The 8,584-nt window shown below is 40.0% G+C and overlaps 1 pseudogene; it reads left to right on the forward strand.

Annotated features, from left to right (window-relative positions):
• The first annotated feature begins 3,783 nt into the window (after positions 1-3,783).
• On the forward strand, positions 3,784-6,459 carry LOC130886546 (ribonuclease H2 subunit B-like; annotated as a pseudogene).
• The last annotated feature ends 2,125 nt before the right edge of the window (positions 6,460-8,584 follow it).

The raw sequence follows: 8,584 nt of genomic DNA on the forward strand, positions 1-8,584 counted from the left end.
CACGTTTGTCTCTTTCCCTTTCTCTGTGCTTATTTTTCTAATTGTGGATAATATCTTTGCTCATGTGGCTCTCCTAACCTGTCTCTTATAATCACCCTATTCAAATCTGCTCATCATAGATGCTTTTCCCTCAGGAAAATTCTCTTCCTCCTGCAGACCCAACTAATCTCAGAGTTTCATTAGCTTGCATGCTCAACATGACTATAAATATCTGGACTACTTTTTTGATGGAAGGGAAATTAATAAAAATCAGTTAAAGATTTCCCATTGCACAATTTATTTTATCATCCTTCTGAGCGTCCCAAAACAAGAAAAGGAAAGAAGATGTTAAAGGAGGCCACTTGTTTGTCGTGGCCACCCAGAACCAAAATAATCAAACAGAAACTGTATTAATTAAATCACTGCTTGACCCATTAGTTCTCGCTTCTTTCTGGCTAATTCTTGCATATTAATTTAACTCATTTCTATTAATCTGTATATTGCCATGAGGCTGTGGCTTACTGGCTAAAGTTCTATCCAGCTCTGGTGGGGCTACATGGCTTTTCCCTGTCTCTGCCTTTCTTTCTCCTAGCAAGAAGAGAAGTACATAATGGGAAATTAAGATTTAAATTTCTCTTCCTTCACAAATGTTACAATTGTTTATACAAAATCAGCAAAAACGATCTTGAAATGTGTTACATCTAAATGTGTTGGTCAAAGTGGCCCCATTGAAACATCCAAACAACTTGGGCCCTATTGCTAAAGACAATACCTATGTATCCCATTACACATGAAGAAGTCAAGATAGTGCCTATCTAGCATCTTCACCACTACTGACTAGTGTTCATGGTACTGAAAGGCACTCTTCAGTGTATCAAAGGAGAAAGGTAACCATGAACCCTTCTAGAAGCCCTTAGATCTACAAAGGTGACCTGCCTGGAAGATAAGAACTTGTTGAGAGAGCTGCGGGCTGGCATTCCTGCCACCCAGCTCCCAGCCGCCCGGCTAGCTCAGTCGGTAGAGCATGAGACTCTTAATCTCAGGGTCGTGGATTCGAGCCTCACGTTGGGTGCCATTTTGTAGTGGCTAGCTTATGCCCCGAAATAACAACACACAAACTGTATTTTTTTAAACACTGCTTAGCCCATTCAATCTAGCCTCTTCTTGGCTAATTCTCACGTATTAATTTAGCCCATTTCTAATAATCTGTGTAGCACCCCAAGGTGCACTTACTGGGAAAATTCTAGCCTACGTCCATCCTGGGTTGGAGCTTCATCGCGTCTGCCCCAGAGAGGAGAGCTATCAAATCTGAGCTCACTTCCTCTTCCTCCCAGCATTCTGTTCTGTTTACTCCACCCACCTATGTTCTAACCTATGAGGGCCAAGCAGTTTCTTTTATTTTTTTAACCAATGACCTTCCTCCATCAAGAACTGATCTTTAATTCTTTGTTATGCTGGTGCAATAGTGACACAGCCATTGTGGAAGACAGTAACTAATCACCATCTGATTGTATTTAAAGCTTACTCCATGAGATGGAATACATGTCCAACACTGCCAGGGTGACCAAGAAGCTGAGAATAGATAGATCATAGACTTAGGAGGAAAGCAAATATGATTCTTCTAAAGGGATGTAACAATATATGATTCATACCAACATTCTGCTATACCCGTAGATCAATGACTCGCTCAGCCATCATCAGAGAAACTTCTTCCTGTACATGGGAACTACTACATGGTATGTTTCAATCAAATACCTCCTCTCAGGGATCAGGGATGAGAAGGCTAAACAACTGCAAAAGCCAGAGGGGACAGATGATATCAAGAAAACAGTGTCTTCTAGACACAGCAGAATTGATGCACATATGAGCTCATGGAGACTGTGACAGCGTGCACAGCCTGCACAAGTCCAAAGCAGACAAAGGCACAGTGCTGACATAGGAAAGTAGTGATGAGCTTCCATTCATTCCAGACCCAGAGAAAAATAGCACTCACAAAGGAAAAATAAGTTTCTTCATGAGAGTCTCCCTAGGTCTATAGAATGCCACACTTAAGGGCATACCCCATGGCCAGCATTAGATGGCCAACATAAACCAAATCAAAGATATATTTGAAAGATCTCATTCCTCATTTTACTTGGTTTCAGCATTTTTATCTTTCTGGTTTTCAGTTTCCATTTTTATGATGTGTGTGTATGTGTTTCCCGTGCATTTTTTCTTTTGTTAGTTTATTTACTTTGTTTTTTCCTTGCTTGTTTACCTTTTCATTCACCTGTTTGTTTTCATAAGAAAGAGAGAGAGAGATTGCTGTAAGAGATAAATTAGCAGGGACAGTGCTGGAAAGCTCACCTTGGTGGCAAGGACAGAGGAGAACTGATGGGTACGGTGGGTAGACCAACCCTGAAGTTGCCCAGGCCCAGAACCAGGATTATGACTTGATTATGACAACCTCACCATCTATCACCCACTGGAGCATGTGAAGGAACCTGACCCACAGACCCAAAGCTTCAGAGTCTCTATAACTTAGGGCAACAATAGGATAACCAAGAAGAGTTCCAGTGAGGGCCCAGCATCGAAAGTATAACAGAAACCAGAGGCCTTGAACCAGATGAATGACTCTCTTTCATGAACACTTTCAAGTTAAGATATATGAATGGACAAAGGCATTTACTATGTGACTCACTGTATCACACTGCAGCTTCCATGACTAGATATTTAATTTTTTCCATTTCCCCCTTTTTTCTCATAAATTTTGCTTTATTTGGGAGGCAGGGGTAGAGAGCATATGTGAAGAGATGGGGAAATCCATGGGATAGAGATACATAATGTAAAAGATGCAGAAAATAAATAAAAAGAAAGAAAAAGAGAGAGACGGGCATAGAGTTGAAAAAGTGGGGAGGTATGGACGATCTGGAAGGAGATGAAAAAGGGGAAATCATGAACAGAACATACTGTGTAAAAAATCTTCCTTATTTTCAGCCGGGCGGTGGTGGCGCACGCCTTTAATCCCAGCACTCGGGAGGCAGAGGCAGGTGAATCTCTGTGAGTTCGAGACCAGCCTGGTCTACAAGAGCTAGTTCCAGGACAGGCTCCAAAACCACAGAGAAACCCTGTCTCGAAAAACCAAAAAAAAAAAAAAACAAAAAAAAACAAAAAAATCTTCCTTATTTTCAATTTAAAATAGAGAAGAATCACTATACAAGGCAAACAAACTTTCAAAACAGGTTTCTAGAAAACTTGGTTCAAGTATCTTATAGACTGCATTTACAACAGACGGTCTGGGAAAATTGAATAGCTACATGTAAGAAAATTATCCCTGAGCCAGTTAAAAAATCAGCCCAAAATGGGTCTCAGACATAAATGTGCAAGCAAAACTATAAAATCCTGCAAGACAGAGAGGAGAAGTCTACAGAATACTGGATGCATCTGTGACTTGCAAATAGGCATCAAAGCACAGGTGTGGAAACAAATGCGAGGACAGATTTCAATTTTATCCTGAAAACCGTGTCAGAAGAATGAATGAAAAGACCCCGACTGGTGGGAAAGATATATGGGATATTTTATTATTATTTGAAATATATGTAAACCTCTTAAAACACAACAATACACTAATAAAAGGATTAGAGGTGGGTCCAAAGTTCTTTGCAGATACTTGACCAGAGACAGTTTACTGGAGATGAGCAGACCTGTGAATGTACGATGCTGCTATGTGACACTAGAGAACTGCAAAAAGAACAGTGAAATATGGTGACAAATATTACAGTAGCTAAAATCCAAAACGTGAACAATGTCAAGTGCTAGCAAGGCATGCCTGCTGGGAATGAAAAATGGGACAACTTCATTCATCCCTGCCCTCAGAGCTCAAGGAACTATATGGAAGAGAAGGCAGAAGAAATACTGTAAGAGCCAGAGGGACTGTATGATACCAGTGAAAAGTGTCTTCCAAACACCACAGCACTGACACAAATATGAAGTCACAGAGACTTTGGAAGCATTCATTGGGCCTGCACAGGTCCAAATCTCACCAGTCTATGGCCCTTCCAGATTGACTTTCCACTCTTCTCTCATTTCATTTCTGGGAAAGCTTCTTATCAAACTAAAGATAGTTTTCCCAAGACATCTAGCAATTGTTCTCCTTGGTATCTATCCAAGAAACACAAAATCATTTACTCTCACAAAAACCCGTGAACTTACTTATCATAGCTATATTCATCATTTCTAAATTGAAAGCAAGAGGAGTGTTCTTCAGTCCTGAGTACACAAATAACCTACAGTACACTTAGAAAATGGAATAATGTTCAGCATCTAAATGAGTTCTGAAGACTCAAAGCCCAAAATTTGTTACTGTCCATTAATAAGTATAAAAAGGACACCCTGAAAAGGCTACATACTCATGATTCCAACTATGTAACACTGTGGAAAGACAAAACTATAAAGAGAGTAAAATACATCAGTGGTTTCCACAGGAGGGATATGGAGAACAATGAAGATGGAAAGTACAGGAAAATGTTAGAATAAAGAAAACTCTCTCTGTATTACTACAGAGTGGATGGATATATGCCATTATACACATTTCCCAATTTGTAGGATACACACCATCAGTGGCAGCTAATCATGACTGTCATCTCAATGGGACTTGGCTGCACTGGGAGACAAGCATCTGTGTGTGTCTAGGAAGGAGTTGTAAGAGTTTAACTGAAATTGAAAGACCCACAATAGATGGAAGCAGCTCCCCTTCACTCGCTGAGGCCAGACTGTTAAAAAAGCACATGTGCATCCTCCTGAATATTAACCTTCATCATGTGAAGAAAGGAAACAGAGACAGAGACCCACATTGGAGCACTGGACTGAAATCTCAAGGTCCAAATGAGGAGCAGAAGGAGAGAGAGCACGAGCAAGGAACTCAGGACCATGAGGGGTGCACCCACACACTGAGACAATGGGGATGTTCTATCAGGAACTCACCAAGGCCAGCTGGCCTGGGTCTGAAAAAGCATGGGATAAAACCGAACTTTCTGAACATAGTGGACAATGAGGACTACTGAGAAGTCAAGAACAATGGCAATGGGTTTTTGATCCTACTGTATGTACTGGCTTTGTGGGAGCCTAGGCAGTTTGAATGCTCATCTTACTAGACCTGGATGGAAGTGGGTGGTCTTTGGACTTCCCACATGGCAGGGAACCCTGATTGCTCTTAGGGCTGACGAGGGAGGAGGACTTGATTGGGGGAGGGGGAGGGAAATGGGAGGTGGTGCCGTGAAGAGGCAGAAATCTTTAATAAAGAAAGAAATAAATAAATTTAAACAACAAAAAAAAGCACATGTGCTGGTTCTCCAATGGTCAGGCTTGAAAACATACACATGAGTAACATTATATGTGTGTGAGTGTGTGTGTGTATACACATATATATGTATATATATGTGTGTGTGTATGCATATATATGTGATGAAATAACAGTTAAAAAGAGGCCATGTATATGAAGAAAAGCAGGGAACAATATCTGGGAGGGTTTGGAGGGAGAAAAGGGGAAGGAAGAGAAATGCTGTCATTATATTCTAATCGCAAAAATTAAAAAATAAATTGTGTGGCAACATAAATTTGGGTGTGGCTGCAGGGATGCAGCAACCAAGAAGCACATGTTCTTGCTTCCAGAATGTTTAAACGGTGTTTCAATGAAGATAAGGAACATTCTCAAATCTGTAAAATGAGGTGACCTGTATCCAGAGAAAGGAGCATTTACTTGTTCAGTTTGTGTGTACAGCAGCTGTGTAAAACCAGCGTTTTCAAGGAAAACCACAACTCTTGGTTGATAAGTCCATCAGTTCAATCAGGAGTTTCTCCACTTTATGACATCCATTGATCCCCTATTTCTGCTTTTTCATACCTCAGAAAGGCTAGCAAAGATGGTAAGAATCAGGCCTTGGATCAGGTTGTAGTTAGTGGATGACATGTTTTTAAATTGTGTCTTATTGCTGAAATTTCCTGTACTTGAAAAGTCACTTCATCATGTGATAGAGGAAAAAGAAACTATGAACAAGAAATGTTTCAAGGACAGCACATAGAAGACTTTAAAGTGGCTGGAAAAAAAGGTCAACCAAACTATAAGGTGCTGAAAGCCAACAATGTCTGCACCAGAGCCCAGGCACACTCAGCTGCATTTTTTCTTTTTTTCCGTAAAGATCAGATTTCCATGGACAAGGAATGTGGTTATGTTTGCTATACCAATGGTTTTATCTCTGCTTACATCTCTAAAGAATTAAGTGATGACTTACCTAAGTTTGCAAAATCTCCAGAACCTCCAACTTCACTGACAACCTGCCCATCAAAGAAACTTAAATTATTAGAAGTGAAAAATTACACCAAGTTTTACACCAAACATTTGAAGAGTAGCATGAAAGACTAGCACAAAGAGTGTAGCACAGAAGGCTTTGGCCAAAACTGACAAGAATGTATTGAAAAGTATTATTTTTTTTTGCAAAAAATAAAAAAGAATAAACTGAAAAGATTTATAACATCAAAAATAAAAACTGGTGAAGCTGAAAAATAAGTTGCATTACCCAGCATATGTTATTATTTGGGGGTTATTCTTTCATTTTCGCTAACTGTATGTTCTCAGTCTAACAATAAATTCAAGCTAGTTATCCAAAATAAAAAACATAAAATAATTGATAAATTTCACCCAAAACTAAGCCACCAAGTATGGAAGTATTCTTTTCTTCTTAATTGTTTGGTTTATCTATGTATCTCCTTTCTAAAGAGCAAACTTTCCCCAAAAGTCTGCACATGTGCACGAGTGCTCACTCAATTAAATCTCCCAAAGGAATGGTAGTAGTAGTAAATTAACTAATAAAAACAGTTATTTGTTATGGTTTTATGAATGAGTATCTATCATTGGCAGTAGCCCTTCAGAACTATTTCTTATGTGTCAGTAGAAATCACCTATATCTTAGTGAACTGAGTCAATAGAGTCAATAGAATTGTACTGGGAAAGGACAGTCCTAATGGTTCATGGATTGTGATGACCCCTATGTTGTGGTGAGGAGCCTAACTTAACATCAGTGCAGTCTTGTCAGACTACAGGCTAGCAACACTGAGACTAGACCTCACCTTTATGTAGCATGATTAAGAAAAACCCAGAGTCAGATATTGGGATTCAACCTGAAAGTCAGAAAAGCGAGAGACAGTCACCGACTTTTAACTCTACCTCAGTCTGAAATCCGGCCTCCAGGAATCCTCAGAATGAGACTCTCTGAGAGCTGTCGCCTCCCCTTTTATATTACTCTTTAGTGGTGGGATTAAAGGTGTGTTTTTGTACTGCCCTGTTTCTATGGCAAACTAGTGTGGCTACTGGGATTAAATGTGTGTGTCACCACTGCCTTGTCTGTAAGGCTGACCATGACAGACGTTTTACTCTCTGATCTTCAGGTAAGCTTTATTTATTAAAATACAAATGAAATATCACTACATCTTTACAATGGTCCAAGCTTAGGGACCAACAGTACTGAGACAAACAAGTACCACATGGTCCAGAACATTAAAGATAGTTTATATACCTTGTATACAGGTTGCCAGTTCCCTTGCAGCAACACCAGCACCAATCCCTGTTTGACAAGACTCCTGATGTCCCACTTCTGCCCGATCAGGAGTTCAGACCCCATCTGAACCCAGAATTCCCCTACGCCTTTCCCCCAATATTTTACTCCTTGCAAACCCCGCTACAGTTGAGCTCTGGGCCCTAAAATCCAATCATTACATTTGAACAGACAGAGGATCCAAGACTGAGCATGCAATGAAGCCTCTTTGCTTTTCTGCATATGAACTTAGACTCCCGGTGGTCTGTAGGGGGCTCATGACATGGGCATAACAGTGGAACATTATTTTAACTGTGTAAAGGTGTGTTACATTTGTTTCTGCTGCATTTGTTAACTATGCAAAGACGTGTTACATTTGTTTGATTAAATAAAATTAACCTTGGGTCAGGAGACTGAATCAACCATTAGCTCACAGGAAGTGGTAAGCGAGGAACTATGTCTGTGTTATGTCCCACCCAACCAAATACAAGCAAAGAGAGAGAAAGCTTGCTACTTGCTATTCAACCTCTCTGAGCTACCAGGATTTCACCTCAACCTTTGAATCCTAAACTCTATAGAAGAATAGAGATTTAAATAAAGTTTCCTTTAATGGCCGTGATAGAAGTGATAGAACCGCTGCCTGAGGGAACAAAATCACCACCTGGCTGTGGCCCATACCACGACTGGTAGATGCAGAGTAGCAATTTCTGCATGAACAGCAGTTGCTTAAGGTGTAGTCACTGTATTGAATGTAAAACAACACCCCTGTAAAACCAGAGTTGAGTTGTTGCCCTAATGCCTGAGTCACCAGTCCTGGCTATGGTATGCCCATCATTGTTTTCCGATTCCTTTTGCACAACAGATGGGAAGTAACAAAACAGAATGCAAATCACTAAAACCCTAACAAACATTTGTTTGTTCATTAGTTCATGTTTTATCACATGCCTTTACTGAAGGTGAACAGACAAAGAAAAGACTGTATGCATTTAGATGTCTTTGCAAGGCATAAATAAACTGTCACTCACCCTTAATGAATA

This window comes from Chionomys nivalis, chromosome 14 (assembly GCF_950005125.1).
Source record: "Chionomys nivalis chromosome 14, mChiNiv1.1, whole genome shotgun sequence".
Classification (NCBI taxonomy): domain Eukaryota; kingdom Metazoa; phylum Chordata; class Mammalia; order Rodentia; family Cricetidae; genus Chionomys; species Chionomys nivalis.